Source organism: Coregonus lavaretus (assembly GCF_964263955.1).
Source record: "Coregonus lavaretus genome assembly, chromosome: 17".
Lineage (NCBI taxonomy): Eukaryota > Metazoa > Chordata > Actinopteri > Salmoniformes > Salmonidae > Coregonus > Coregonus lavaretus.
Window position 1 is genome coordinate 16,364,672 of NC_140004.1, and position 16,394 is coordinate 16,381,065.

Below are 16,394 nucleotides of genomic sequence, written 5' to 3' on the forward strand. Positions count from 1 at the left end.
CTTTGTAGATCTTCTCCAAGTCATTAAGGTTTCGAGGCTGACGTTTGGCAACTCGAACCTTCAGCTCCCTCCACAGATTTTCTATGGGATTAAGGTCTGGAGACTGGCTAGGCCACACCAGGACCCTAATGTGCTTCTTCTTGAACCACTCCTTTGTTGCCTTGGCCTTGTGTTTTGGGTCATTGTCATGCTGGAATACCCATCCACTACCCATTTTCAATACCCTGGCTGAGGGAAGGAGGTTCTCACCCAAGATTTGACGGTACATGGCCCTGTCCATCGTCCCTTTGATGCGGTGAAGTTCTCCTGTCCCCTTAGCAGAAAAACACCCCCAAAGCATAATGTTTCCACCTCCATGTTTGACGGTGGGGATGGTGTTCTTGGGGTCATAGGCACCATTCCTCCTCCTCCAAACACGGCGAGTTGAGTTGATGCCAATGAGCTCCATTTTGGTCTCATCTGACCACAACACTTTCACCCAGTTCTCCTCTGAATCATTCAGATGTTCATTGGCAAACTTCAGATGGGCATGTATATGTGCTTTCTTGAGGAGGGGGACCTTGCGGGCGCTGCAGGATTTCAGTCCTTCACGGCGTAGTGTGTTACCAATTGTTTTCTTGGTGACTATGGTCGCAGCTGCCTTGAGATCATTGACAAGATCCTCCCGTGTAGTTCTGGGCTGATTCCTCACCGTTCTCATGATCATTGCTGTTACGTTCCCCAGTTTCTGTGTTGTAGGTTATGTATTTTCATGTATGTATTTCAGGAAATGGGTTCCTGAAATTCCCCAACAAGCAGCTGATTGGTCAATGAACATTGATGATTGGAGAGCTGACCCTGCGCCCTCGTCAGGACGCAGCTGTCTCCAATTACCAACTCCTTCTGAAGCTATATAAGACCCAGTTCTGTTGCTCAGAAGAAGAGAGGGGAACCAGAATTGCTGAGAGTTATAGCATGTTGGTTGTTGCTAAGACATTTGGTATGTACTGTGTAGTTGTTGCTGTGAGAGCTGATTGAAATGTTTTGTGTTAGTTTGTTGCTCAGAGAGTTTCTTTAATGTCCTGAGTTAGTTTTTTTTCTCAGGTTTTGTTGTGAACCAGTTTGTATTATTCTGTTTCATTTGTTCCCAAGGGGGGAAGGGGAAGGCACCTAGGGAGTGCTTAGGCAAGAGGCCCGCAGGCATACATTACCCGTAGAAGTTAACTGTTTATGCACACTAGGAAAGACCTGGGCGGACCATCCCTTGTATTTTGGTTAGTGCACCAGGTGGTGCTAGTTAAGTAAGTAGTGGGTAGGCAGGTAAGGTAGGAGAGGGGGCTTTGATATTTACTTTCTTTGCTTTGGTTCCGTCCAGCCCCTTTTCCCCAAACTTACCGTGCGAAGGAATAAATTCCCTGTTAACGGTATTCTCTGCCTTTTGTCATCCTTACTCACACCTACAGTCCCATACCTCTTTCACACCACGGAGAGTTGAGTAGTAGCAGGGTGTTGCGTTCCCTCTTCCGAGAGGCGTGCGTAACAATTGCAACTCCACGAGGTGAGATCTTGCATGGAGCCCCAGGCAGAGGGAGATTGACAGTTATTTTGTGTTTCTTCCATTTGCGAATAATCGCACCAACTGTTGTCACCTTCTCACCAAGCTGCTTGGCAATGGTCTTGTAGCCCATTCCAGCCTTGTGTAGGTCTACAATCTTGTCCCTGACATCCTTGGAGAGCTCTTTGGTATTGGCCATGGTGGAGAGTTTGGAATCTGATTGATTGATTGCTTCTGTGGACAGGTGTCTTTTATACAGGTAACAAACGGAGATTAGGAGCACCCTTTAAGAGTGTGCTCCTAATCTCAGCTCGTTACCTGTATAAAAGACACCTGGGAGCCAGAAATCTTTCTGATTGAGAGGGGGTCAAATACTTATTTCCCTCATTAAAATGCAAATCAATTTATAACATTTTTGACATGCGTTTTTCTGGATTTTTTGTTATTCTGTCTCTCACTGTTCAAATAAACCTACCATTACAATTATAGACTGATCATTTATTTGTCAGTGGGCAAACGTACAAAATCAGCAGGGGATCAAATACTTTTTTCCCTCACTGTAATGTGGGATGCATGCGAGCAAAGCCACTACACAACACAACACTAAACAATACATTAATTGCACTATAACGGTGACAAACGGTCCCCACAAACTGTTAGGGCCTACATAAAGCTGTCCCAACAGCAGAGTCCCAACAGCAGTCCCAACATCTTACCACTGCAACACCTGGCTATCAGCAGAGCCTTGTCTGGCAGCGAAATAGTTCATTCAGCCTCATTTACTGCCTTTAAAAAAAACATAGCTGATATGGCTGACTTGCTTAAACAAATGTGGTTTCTACTGACAATTGAGATGTACAAACTATGGCATAAGGGGATGACAAGTGGATAAGATCAATCCATAATTTCGATTAAGACATTAATGAGCGAGCTAGGATGGACGTAGTCAATATAACTATTTGTTTAGCACTTTTGAAATGTACAGCGACAGAATTCAGGACATGGGCCGTTCTTACAGTGTTCTCCCTGTATACCAAGTCAGAACCATAGGATAAATAAAGGGGGCATATAAGCAGACAATGAAAGCTCTTACAATATTCAATGATTATATTTCTCTAAAACAGGTTACAGGCTACATGTGCACCACCAAGTCAGAACAGTAGGCAAAATTAAGAGGGGAAAATACAGTGAGGGAAAAAGTATTTGATCCCCTGCTGATTTTGTACGTTTGCCAACTGACAAAGAAATGATCAGTCTATGATTTTAATGGTAGGTTTATTTGAACAGTGAGAGACAGAATAAAAATAAAAAAATCCAGAAAAACGCATGTCAAAAATGTTATAAATTGATTTGCATTTTAATGAGGAAAATATGTATTTGACCCCCTCTCAATCAGAAAGATTTCTGTCTCCCAGGTGTCTTTTATACAGGTAACGAGCTGAGATTAGGAGCACACTCTTAAAGGGAGTGCTCCTAATCTCAGTTTGTTACCTGTATAAAAGACACCTGTCCACAGAAGCAATCAATCAATCAGATTCCAAACTCTCCACCATGGCCAAGACCAAAGAGCTCTCCAAGGATGTCAGGGACAAGATTGTAGACCTACACAAGGCTGGAATGGGCTACAAGACCATCGCCAAGCAGCTTGGTGAGAAGGTGACAACAGTTGGTGCGATTATTCGCAAATGGAAGAAACACAAAATAACTGTCAATCTCCCTCGGCCTGGGGCTCCATGCAATATCTCACCTCGTGGAGTTGCAATGATCATGAGAACGGTGAGGAATCAGCCCAGAACTACACGGGAGGATCTTGTCAATGATCTCAAGGCAGCTGGGACCATAGTCACCAAGAAAACAATTGGTAACACACTATGCCGTGAAGGACTGAAATCCTGCAGTGCCCGCAAGGTCCCCCTTCTTAAGAAAGCACATATACAGGGCCGTCTGAAGCTTGCCAATGAACATCTGAATGATTCAGAGGAGAACTGGGTGAAAGTGTTGTGGTCAGATGAGACCAAAATCGAGCTCTTTGGCATCAACTCAACTCGCCGTGTTTGGAGGAGGAGGAATGCTGCCTATGACCCCAAGAACACCATCCCCACCATCAAACATGGAGGTGGAAACATTATGCTTTGGGGGTGTTTTTCTGCTAAGGGGACAGGAGAACTTCACCGCATCAAAGGGACGATGGATGGGGCCATGTACCGTCAAATCTTGGGTGAGAACCTACTTCCCTCAGCCAGGGCATTGAAAATGGGTCTTGGATGGGTATTCCAGCATGACAATGACCCAAAACACACGACCAAGGCAACAAAGGAGTGGTTCAAGAAGAAGCACATTAAGGTCCTGGAGTGGCCTAGCCAGTCTCCAGACCTTAATCCCATAGAAAATCTGTGGAGGGAGCTGAAGGTTCGAGTTGCCAAACGTCAGCCTCGAAACCTTAATGACTTGGAGAAGATCTGCAAAGAGGAGTGGAACAATATCCCTCCTGAGATGTGTGCAAACCTGGTGGCCAACTACAAGAAACGTCTGACCTCTGTGATTGCCAACAAGGGTTTTGCCACCAAGTACTAAGTAATGTTTTGCAGAGGGGTCAAATACTTATTTCCCTCATTAAAATGCAAATCAATTTATAACATTTTTGACATGCGTTTTTCTGGATGTTTTTGTTGTTATTCTGTCTCTCACTGTTCAAATAAACCTACAATAAAATTATAGACTAATCATGTCTTTGTCAGTGGGCAAACATACAAAATCAGCAGGGGATCAAATACTTTTTTCCCTCACTGTAGACCAAATTATTAGGGTGAGGCACATGGGCTACTAATAGCTTACTACACAACATACACTTAGTATTACTTTCTTAGCTACAGTATACATATCTCCCTGGCATATTACATCATTTATGCAGCAGCATACAATACATCTTTGGACTCAACTTGTTGTGCTGTGCTCACTTGAACAGGAAGGTGGCGCGGCGGTACTTGGTGCGCAAACTTTGTCATCAAAGTATGATGGTATTCTCTGGATTTATGGTGCTTTCAAGACAACTGGGAACAACAAAAAAAACAAGGTCGAATCATGATGACGTCAGTGATCTTCAGGTCGTAGCTCTAGAAAGAGGCCCGAGTTCCGGATTTACAATTCCGAGTTGGATGACTGTTCAAAACGTGTTTTCCCAGTCGGAGCTAGTTTTTTTCCCAAGTTCCCAGTTGTCTTGAACTCACTGATGTCAAGTTTTTGCAGTTCCGAGTTAACAGTTGTTTTGAGCGAGGCACAAATCATGCTTCATTGACAGCGTGGCCAATGTTGAATGTTTATCATTTTAAACTTGGAAAAGAGAGGCTTAATCTCAGATTTGGGACCACAAAGCCATTCCATTGAATAGCATGCTAGTGATTGCTTTGCAATGCTTGCAGTTAGCCACTGATTCCTTCCAAACCACTCATTGTTGAATTTGCGATTTCCAACTTGTTGTGTAATGTTTATGTCCAATGGCCGATGAGCACCGATAAGTTTTATCTATAATTTCTCTTCATTATTTATCTTCATATGACAAGGATTAAAAAGGATTTGCCAGTAGATTGATCGACTTGATTCATGATGATGACTGCTAGCTAAGATTTTGAAAGTATGATGTTGACATGATCAGTCCAATCAAAGCTACTGTAGATATAACGTGATTTGACATCATTTTATCTGTGGCCAATGACCTTGAGCCTTCTTGGATGGGCACTTCTAATGTAACTCTATGGCAGCACCCAAGGGGCTTGAATTTCCAAGCTCTACCCTTAGACTTGGCGGTGACGTAGTGTCCAAATGAGTGACAGAACACTAAGCCAATCACGGCGCAACTAGAGAACATTACCAACACCTACGCTCCATATTTCCTGCTGGCTGCCCCACCACCACAGGAAGCACTGAGCTAGGCTGAAACACCTGCATTTTGGAGCTGCCTTTCTCAAGAAAGCAAAAAAGAGCTAATGTTTGTATGCGGAATTATTAACTCTATTGTTTTTATTTTTATTTTTACATTGTTTGCAAACTCATATGTGACATGCAAAACAGGCAATCCCCAAAAAATAACATGCAAAACAGGCAATCCCCATTTTTAGCTAAAAATGTGGGGCTCAAAAGTCCTGAATGATGGGTCGCCACTCAAGCTAATTGATTGCACCCAAATTGGCCATTTCAATTAATAGGATTCATATAATATTCAATAAATATAGTATGCAACAACTGATTTGGACCAAACCTTCTTCTTAAAAAATGATTAAATACATAACATGTGTCCTTTCTGTTTTGCCAAGAAAACTACCTTGCTGGATAACTTGGATGCATGAATTTCACCTTTATGTCCATATTTTCATCATCCACAGTACTCATCATCATTTCAGCAAACTAGAACACAATAACTCTGCCAGGAACCGGCAGCTTCCATCACTTTGTTCCACTCTCCAAAAGCCTCATAGGTGCAAAGAGAGTTTTCAGTGACACATATTATGCCAGTAAGTTTGAATTGGTCCATGGGAAATCCATAGATGAGCATACAATGGTGAATGTGTGAGAATCTGATTTTCTAATCAGACTGATACTGTATACTGGCTGTTGGGGTGGGCTTGGTGTGGGGTGTGGGGGGTCTGTGGGTGGCTTTTGACCATTTATATGGATTCCTCATGTCTTACTCATTGGTAGGATGACATTTGGTACAAATCGGATGTTAGGTACTATATTTATTGAATATTATGTGAATCCTATAAATGAATAGGGCAAATTTGGGTGCAGTCAATTAGCTTAAAATCAAATTATGTTTCAACAAAATAATGTTGCAGGTATGCTTGTCTTATATGTTTCTAACTGCAGAAACCATTTCAGAACAATCTGAGATGGTGGGTGTCATGGCTTGCTGAAATGACATGGAACGACCCTCTTCTCACTTCTCTGAATGAGCATCGTACACTACATGTAGATGCTTTTGAAACATATATTTCACAACCTCGAATCACCCTTGTAAATGATGAAACAGGATGTTAGTCATATTCCAGAATTGTACATTAAAAGTACCACGTGTGTACATCTTCAGGGGAGAAACAACTTATTTTTCCAATCTTGTAAGAAACGACTTTAGTCTTTAGCCATTTGAGGTAAAAGCCGTATGACCTATATATCATGCCTGTGATTAACTCTTCGGAGTCTGGAGCTTTTTTGGCCGTTTTTGGGTACCTTCAATTTTGCCCTGATATACTACATAAAGAAATGTTTACCAGACCAATGTTGGGTATCTTTTTTTTCAGCACAACCTCACCTATATGATCTGTTAGTAAGTTTTTCACTTTGACATACTATTTCAACACACTGGACCCAAACACACACAGAAAACACAAAGTCCGTTTAGAAAAAATATGTTTTTTTTATTGTAAAACCCTCAAACATGGTGAACCAAGCATTTAAAAAGCTTCAAATTGAACCACAAGGTGCAAATATGAACATATAAAAGTATTTTGGTGATATATACAAGCAATAAATAACTATTTACAATAAAAAGTAGGTATAACCACTGGCGTTTTTCTTCTATTCTAACCCTAAACCTTTTTGTGCCACTCCTCAAAACAGTTTCTGTCCAAAATGAAAAAAAAAGCTTCAAATTGAACCACAAAGTGCAAATATGAACATATAAAAGTATTCTTGAGATATATACAAGCAATACACAACTATTTACAAAAAAAGTAGGTATAGCCACTGGCCTTTACCCTATTTGTGCCACTCTTCAAAACAGTTCCTGTCCACAATGACACAGAGAGCCACATCACAGGCCTTGCACTTCCATGGTGTGACAAACCTCTTCTTGTCAACTTGTTTACAGCGTTGACAAACCCTGCGGCCTGCTGTGGCTTGGTCTTTGGCCTCTGCAACATTGGCAATGGCCACAGAAACATGGCTGGTGCTTTTTTGAAGTGGAACCCCTGTCTGGGTCACTCCGCACAGCTGGGCCACAAGTTCTGCCACAAAGTTCTTGTGCGTCATGGGTGTGACCTGTTGGGTCGCACTGATGTCACAGTGCAGGATGTATGCATTTCTTGTTCCCATGTCCAAAAAATGCAGGAAGAGGGTACGGTACCAGCGAGCAGTTCTGCGATGGGTTGAGTAATACTGGAGAAGCTGGTCTGACAGGTCAACCCCTCCCATGTACTTATTGTAGGCCATGATGGGGGTAGGGCAGGGAATGTCTTTTGCTACCCAGCGTCCAGGTCCTTCCTTCACCTTCCTCTTGATTGTCTCGCCCGAAAACGCTGGGTGGATTGTGGAGCACACCGACACCTCCCGCGTATCCATCCACTTCACAAAGACCAGGCGATCCTCTCTGATCCATCTCACAGACCCCCTCTTCGATTTGCTGGTGAGGGCATTTTCTCTGCCACTAGGACACCCTTTTCTGTTGCTTCTGTAGGTCCCACAGGCTCCAAACTTCATACTTCCCAAACTCAGGAACAGTTTTGGGCTGGTGTAGAAATTGTCCATATAAATATGGTATCCTGTACCAAGATGTGATGGCTGAATGAGGTCCATAACAGCATCATATGAAAGTCCATGCACGCTGGGTGTGTGTGCTTTCCCAACATACACGTTGAAGTTTAGAGTGTAGCCATTGTTAGACTCTGCCAACACAAAGAGCTTGATCCCCCATTTGTTAGGCTTGTCCTTCATGTACTGGGTCATGCCAGTTTTGGCTTTTGTAGCCACCATCCTCTCGTCGACTGACAGTTCCTTCTTAGGATGGTAATGAGCCTGGCAGGCAGTGCGAATGTCGTCCATCAGAGGTTTGACCCTGAACAGTTTGTCATGCTGGGGTGTACCTTTGCGCTGGTCATTTATGACATCCTCCTCTGGATCACTTAGGTGGATGTTCCATGAGATGGACCGGAATCTGTCTCTTGGCATGACCTTCGCTGGCAATGAAACAGACAATATGTGGCTTTGTTTCCAGTAGTCCTGGATACTAGGCAGAGTCACCAATGAGGTGTAGATGAGGAGACCCAGAAATCTGTGCAGTTCCTCCACATCAACGTCAGTCCACTGATATTTGCTCCCCTTCTGCTGATTTCTTGCTGCCTGTTTGTTGGTGTTTCTGCAGATTGTCCTCATTGTATCTGCGGCGAAGTAGAGCAGGAAGAGGTCCTTTGGTGTGTGCCCTGAATGCAAATCCACCTGGGCTCCTGGTGGTCTGCGGGGCATGAACCTACTGGCTTGTGGGGCAGTGTCAGGATCAGTCTCTGTTTTCCATGGCTCAGAGCTCTGTTCTGGCTGTGCTGCTGACTGGGCTGGAGATCTTGACCTGGTCTTGGCCTGATCCTTCCTTCCACGCCCCCTCTGTGATGGCCTCCGTCGGCTTGTTGTGGGGGTGGGGGCTGTTGATGGCCCAGGCTGCTCGTCGTCGTCGTCGTCACTATACAAAACAGGTAAACGGATTCAAGATTATTCAAAGTTCAAGATGTTCATTGGCATTTGCACTACAGTGAAGTAGAATAGAATACTATAGTAAGATAAACGAAAGCAATAAAACAAATTCATTTTAGAAAAATGTTTGTCTTCTTACCTCACGTTTTCAGCAACAAAATCAGGGTCCTCGAAGTCATCCTGGCCACTCTCATTGTCTGACGACGAACTTTCCAAAGTTTCTTCATCGCTCATTTGGAATAACAAGTCGACGGCTTGTTCAACGTGAAGTGTGCGCCTCATATTGCTTCACAAAAACGATACTGCTGACAATAAAACTCTTGAAATACTAACAATTGAAATACTAACTCGTGAAAAACTCTCCAAAACTACTCATGAACTGAACTAATTCCTCTCGTTCGTTCTTTCGCAATGGCTAGTTGTCATGGGAATGAATGTTTATATACTCGTGTGCATCCTGAAGAACCGGGTTAGCACAAGCACACGTTTTTTTCCGTTCCTTTTTATCACAAAAGACGACAAAGTTATTATAATAAATGCAAAGCGCTCATAAAAGAGCGCATATTTTGACGCACCTTTTTCATGGAATTGAAATTATCATAACTTTGGTTTTAGTTGGTGTATTTACATGAAACAAACACTCAAAACGTAGCTTCGGGTCTCCATTTCTGCATGAAATCGACGGCAGCCCTCTGCGTCACTTGGTTTGGATGCTGCGCGGTCCTAAAGCCGGCCCGCGATTTGAACGCGCCGAAGCGTTCGCCGACTCGGAAGAGTTAATTTGAGCTCTGCTGTCTGTTTGAAGCCCTAGGGAGCTACTAGAAATGGTAGCTGGGGCATCAACAGAATCAGTACTTCATGCAGGAAGATGCGTGGACTGTGTACGTACACATTGTACCTCTAATGTATCACATTCAGCCAAACAAACACTTCTAATGTTGCCTTGACAGCAGCCCACATAGCGACATCCTTTCGCACCGGAGTTATTTCTCTTGTTTTACCTGGATGTGTTGTTTATTTAGCACCTCTGGTTACACATAACAATGCAGCCTGGCTTCCAGTGTTAACATTCATTACACTGCAGCACAGTCAGAGAGGAGAGAGGCAGAGGAAAATGAGCACACCTGCTGCATTTCACATTCGTTTTTTCTCTGCGTTCTGCATACAGTACTTATTATGCAGGCTGTGGTCAGGGTGAAAGGGTGTGTGAACAACATTACAATGCTACTGAGGAAGGAAAAGCAGCCACTAATGTTGGATAAGCAGCTGAATGCTGAGGGGTTAGCATTCAGTCCCCTGTAGCTCAGTTGGTAGAGCATGGCGCTTGCAACGCCAAGATTGTGGGTTTGTTTCCCACGGGGGGCCAGTATGAAAATGTATGCACTCACTAACTGTAAGTCGCTCTGGATAAGAGCGTCTGCTAAATGACTAAACTGTAAAATGTTATACCTACATCTGCAGGATGAAATAGAAGAAGCGGAGAGGGCAGCAGCTGACAGCACAGACATTCCCTTGTGAGAAACACTCTGGGAGAATCTCAATTGCACACTCCTCGCGTCTTATCTCCTCGCCTCCTTCTCAAAACCCATTGGATGAGAAAGCCAAAGGTCCCGCCCCTCTGACATTCTCCTCCAATGGGTTTTGAGAAGGAGGTGAGGAGAGAAGAGAGACGACACAAGGAGCTAATGAAGTCACTGAAACCCTTAACAAAGAGTTGCAGTCTGTTTTGGAATGGGTGGCCAGTAATAAACTGGTCCTGAACATTTCTAAAACTAAGAGCATTGTATTTGGTACAAATCATTCCCTAAGTTCTAGACCTCAGCTGAATCTGGTAATGAATTGTGTGGCTGTTGAAATTACTTGGCGTTACCTTAGATTGTGTAAACCGTCATGGTCAAAACATATAGATTCAGAGGTCTGTCCGTAATAAAGAGATGCTCTGCTTTTTTGACACCACACTCCAAAAAGCAAGTTCTGCAGGCTCTAGTTTTGTCTTATCTTGATTATTGTCCAGTCATGTGGTCGAGTGCTGCAAGGAAATACCTAGTTAAGCTGCAGTTGGCACGCCTTGGTCTTCATTGTAATTAGAGGGCTGATATAAATACTATGCATGCCAGTCTCTCTTGGTTAAGAGTTGAGGAGAGACTGACTGCATCACTTCTTATTTTTTACAAGAAACATTAATGTGTTGAAAATCCCAAATTGTTTCCATAGTCAACTTACACACAGCTCTGACACACACACTTACCCCACCAGACATACCACCAGGGGTCTTTTCACAGTCTCCAAATCCAGAACTAATTCAAGAAAGCGTACAGTATTATATAGGGCCATTATTGCATGGAACTCCATTCCATCTCATATTGCTCAAGTGAACAGCAAACCTGGTTTCAAAAAACAGATAAAGCAACACCTCATGGCACAATGCCTCTACCCTATTTGACCTAGATAGTTTGTGTGTATGTGTTGATATGTAGGCTACGTGTGCCTTTTGTAAAAAGTTCTGTCCTTGAGCTGTTGTCTATTAATGTTCTGTATTATGTAATGTTTTGTTGTGGATAATTATCACTATACTTGTTAAAAATCAAAAGATCTTCCAGAGTTTTTGTAGAATGAAGATAGACTTTTATTACACAAAGTAACGAAAAGCCGAGATGGTCTGCAGAACACCTGTTTTTTCTGACTCGGAGCCCTCCTTTTATACAGACACAATGCATAGTCATGCTTATACAACCTACACAGTTACTCCATTAAATGTACATGATTAACACCCTTCGGTGTCACATGTTGTTTACTCACAAGGGCTACGTGCGCTTCTCTAAATGGGGCCTCTGTCACTTATCTCATTATATACATACGTACGTTAAAGAACAATCACACTCTGTATTGACTATATTCACTATCCAGGCATGCATCTGGAGTACAAAGTATCAATCATGTTCCTTCTGTTTTACCCTTATCATTTCATAACACATTATAAAACATATCAATTAATACTTTTAAGCCTTTCCCAACAACCATCCTCCCTGGACCTTGAGCCACTATGGTTTTTCCTTGAGACTATGTGCATATGACTATGTGTGTCAGGTCATAAGCACAAACAAGTGACAACACTAGTTCCATTGTTACTCCCATCACCACACAGCTACAACGAGAAGTTTTATCTCCATCACATGTCATTGCCATACCCAGACCAGCTGCAGGGAGCTAGAGGGAACCATCCATTATCAGAAGCACAGCATTTGCACTAAATAAATGTCTCTGCTCTGTTTTAACCCTTTAATTGGTTCTTAATCCATAAGCATTTAAGGCATATAGGCGTTTCATTCTACAACATGCATAATTAATATAATTGGTTTATATGTTGTCCGCCCCTAAGTGAGATAGAGTAGTTAACCAAACATTCCCCACAGTTTCATGTTTTGTGTGGACCCCAGGAAGAGTAGCTGCTGCTTTTGCAACAGCTAATGGGGATCCTAATAAAATACCAAATACCATAGCCATGTGTGTGAGGTGTATACTTTTGTTTCAAAATAGATTTGTTTAAGACTACCAAGAAACACTCTGTGTGACCCTGATTTAGCCCACTGCAGTAAAAGGTTTTAAGGTGCCAACTCTCCGTCTGTCAGTGGGAGGTTCCGTGGTGACTTGGTGGACTTTTTTGTTCAGGTTGTTTGGCTTCTAGATCACATAACGCCCCATAAAACTAGGCTCTTCTGTAACCTTTATTATTAGAGATTGACCACAAAAACGCCTGTAATTTATGATGAACTCATTCACGTGTTTGTCTTGTTGTTGTCCTCCACCATAAGGAAGCTGTACTTGTGTTGGCACTGCTTTTGGTTTGACTGCCTATGCTCACCATGTTTGCTTTAGGTTTACCTGAAATCTAACATGTCTTCATTTGTCAAACCATTAGTTGATTAACTGATGCAAATGTAGAATTGCCATAATCATATTTTGTTAGGCCTTATATACATTTTGCCTCACAACTTCAGCTGAATGGGAAAACCCCTGGGAATTTCAGGGTAACATGATGCCAGTGATTTCATTTTTATTTTCTGTTCAGAGAAATACAGTGCCTTCAGAAAGTATTCATACCGCATTACTTATTCCACATTTTGTTGTTACAGCCTGAATTCAAAATTGATTAAATATATTTATTTTCTCACCATAATACCCCATAATGACAAAGTGAAAACATGTTTTTAGAAATGTTTGCTAATTTATTGAATACAGAAATATCTCATTTACAGTGGGGAGAACAAGTATTTGATACACTGCCAATTTTGCAGGTTTTCCTACTTACAAAGCATGTAGAGGTCTGTAATTTTTATCATAGGTACACTTCAACTGTGAGAGACGGAATCTAAAACAAAAATCCAGAAAATCACATTGTATGATTTTTAAGTAATTAATTTGCATTTTATTTCATGACATAAGTATTTGATACATTAGAAAAGCAGAACTTAATATTTGGTACAGAAACCTTTGTTTGCAATTACAGAGATCATACGTTTCCTGTAGGTCTTGACCAGGTTTGCACACACTGCAGCAGGGATTTTGGCCCACTCCTCCATACAGACCTTCTACAGATCCTTCAGGTTCCGGGGCTGTCGCTGGGCAATACGGACTTTCAGCTCCCTCCAAAGATTTTCTATTGGGTTCAGGTCTGGAGACTGGCTAGGCCACTCCAGGACCTTGAGATGCTTCTTACGGAGCCACTCCTTAGTTGCCCTGGCTGTGTGTTTCGGGTCGTTGTCATGCTGGAAGACCCAGCCACGACCCATCTTCAATGCTCTTACTGAGGGAAGGAGGTTGTTGGCCAAGATCTCGCGATACATGGCCCCATCCATCCTCCCCTCAATACGGTGCAGTCGTCCTGTCCCCTTTGCAGAAAAGCATCCCCAAAGAATGATGTTTCCACCTCCATGCTTCACGGTTGGGATGGTGTTCTTGGGGTTGTACTCATCCTTCTTCTTCCTCCAAACATGGCGAGTGGAGTTTAGACCAAAAAGCTCAATTTTTGTCTCATCAGACCACATGACCTTCTCCCATTCCTCCTCTGGATCATCCAGATGGTCATTGGCAAACTTCAGACGGGCCTGGACATGCGCTGTCTTGAGCAAGGGGACCTTGCGTGCGCTGCAGGATTTTAATCCATGACGGCGTAGTGTGTTACTAATGGTTTTCTTTGAGACTGTGGTGCCAGCTCTCTTCAGGTCATTGACCAGTTCCTGCCATGTAGTTCTGGGCTGATCCCTCACCTTCCTCATGATCATTGATGCCCCACGAGGTGAGATCTTACATGGAGCCCCAGACCGAGGGTGATTGACCGTCATCTTGAACTTCTTCCATTTTCTAATAATTGCGCCAACAGTTGTTGGCTTCTCACCAAGCTGCTTGCCTATTGTCCTGTAGCCCTTCCCAGCCTTGTGCAGGTCTACAATTTTATCCCTGATGTCCTTACACAGCTCTCTGGTCTTGGCCATTGTGGAGAGGTTGGAGTCTTTTTGATTGAGTGTGTGGACAGGTGTCTTTTATACAGGTAACGAGTTCAAACAGGTGCAGTTAATACAGGTAATGAGTGGAGAACAGGAGGGCTTCTTAAAGAAAAACTAACAGGTCTGTGAGAGCCGGAATTCTTACTGGTTGGTAGGTGATCAAATACTTATGTCATGCAATAAAATGCAAATTAATTACTTAAAAATCATAACATTTGATTTTCTGGATTTTTGTTTTAGATTCCGTCTCTCACAGTTGAAGTGTACCTATGATAAAAATTACAGACCTCTACATGCTTTGTAAGTAGAAAAACCTGCAAAATCGGCAGTGTATCAAATACTTGTTCTCCCCACTGTACATAGTAAGTATTCACACCCCCGAGTCAATACATGCTAGAATCACCTTTGCAGCGATTACAGCTTTGAGTCTTTCTGGGTAAGTCTCTAAAAGCTTTGCACACCTGGATCACACAATATGTGCCTATTATTATTTTCAGAATTCTTCAAGCTTTGTGAAATTGGTTGTTGATCATTGCTAGATTCAAGTCTTGCCATATATTTTCAAGCAGATTGAAGTCAAAACTGTAACTTGCCCACTCCAGAACATTCACTGTCTTCTTGGTAAGCAACTCCAGTATAGATTTGGCTTTGTGTTTTAGGTTATTGTCCTTCTGAAGAGTGAATTAATCTCCAAGTTTCCGGTGGAAAGCAGACTGAACCTGGTTTTCCTCTAGGATTTTCACTGTGCTTAGCTACATTTTTTATCCTGAAAATCTCCCCAGTCCTTAATAATTACAAGCATACCCATAACATGATGCAGCCACCACTATGCTTGAAAATATGGAGCGTGGTACTCAGTAATGTGTTGTATTGGATTTGCCCCAAACATAACACTTTGTATTCAGGACAAAAAGTTAATTGCTTTGCCACATTTTTTGCAGTATTACCGTACTTTAGTGCCTTGTTGCAAACAGGATGCATGTTTTGGAATATTTTTATTATGTACAGGCTTCTTTCTTTTTACTCTGTCAATTAGGTTAGTTGTTGATCCATCCTCAGTTTTCTCCTATCACAGCCATTAAACTCTGTAACTGTTTTAAAGTCACCACTGGCTCCCGAGTGGCGCAGTGGTCTAAGGCACTGCATCTCTGTGCTTGGGGTGTCACTACAGACCCCCTGGTTCGATTCCAGGCTGTATCACAACTGGCTGTGATTGGGAGTCCCATAGGGCGGTGCACAATTGACCCAGCGTTGTCTGGGTTTGGCTGGTGTTGTAAATAAGAATTTGTTCTTAACTGACTTGCCTAGTTAAATACAGTGGGGGAAAAAAGTATTTAGTCAGCCACCAATTGTGCAAGTTCTCCCACTTAAAAAAATGAGCGAGGCCTGTAATTTTCATCATAGGTACACGTCAACTATGACAGACAAATTGAGAAAAACAAATCCAGAAAATCACATTGTAGGATTTTTTATGAATTTATTTGCAAATTATGGTGGAAAATAAGTATTTGGTCACCTACAAACAAGCAAGATTTCTGGCTCTCACAGACCTGTAACTTCTTCTTTAAGAGGCTCCTCTGTCCTCCACTCGTTACCTGTATTAATGGCACCTGTTTGAACTTGTTATCAGTATAAAAGACACCTGTCCACAACCTCAAACAGTCACACTCCAAACTCCACTATGGCCAAGACCAAAGAGCTGTCAAAGGACACCAGAAACAAAATTGTAGACCTGCACCAGGCTGGGAAGACTGAATCTGCAATAGGTAAGCAGCTTGGTTTGAAGAAACTGTGGGAGCAATTATTAGGAAATGAAAGACATACAAGACCACTGATAATCTCCCTCGATCTGGGGCTCCACGCAAGATCTCACCCCGTGGGGTCAAAATGATCACAAGAAA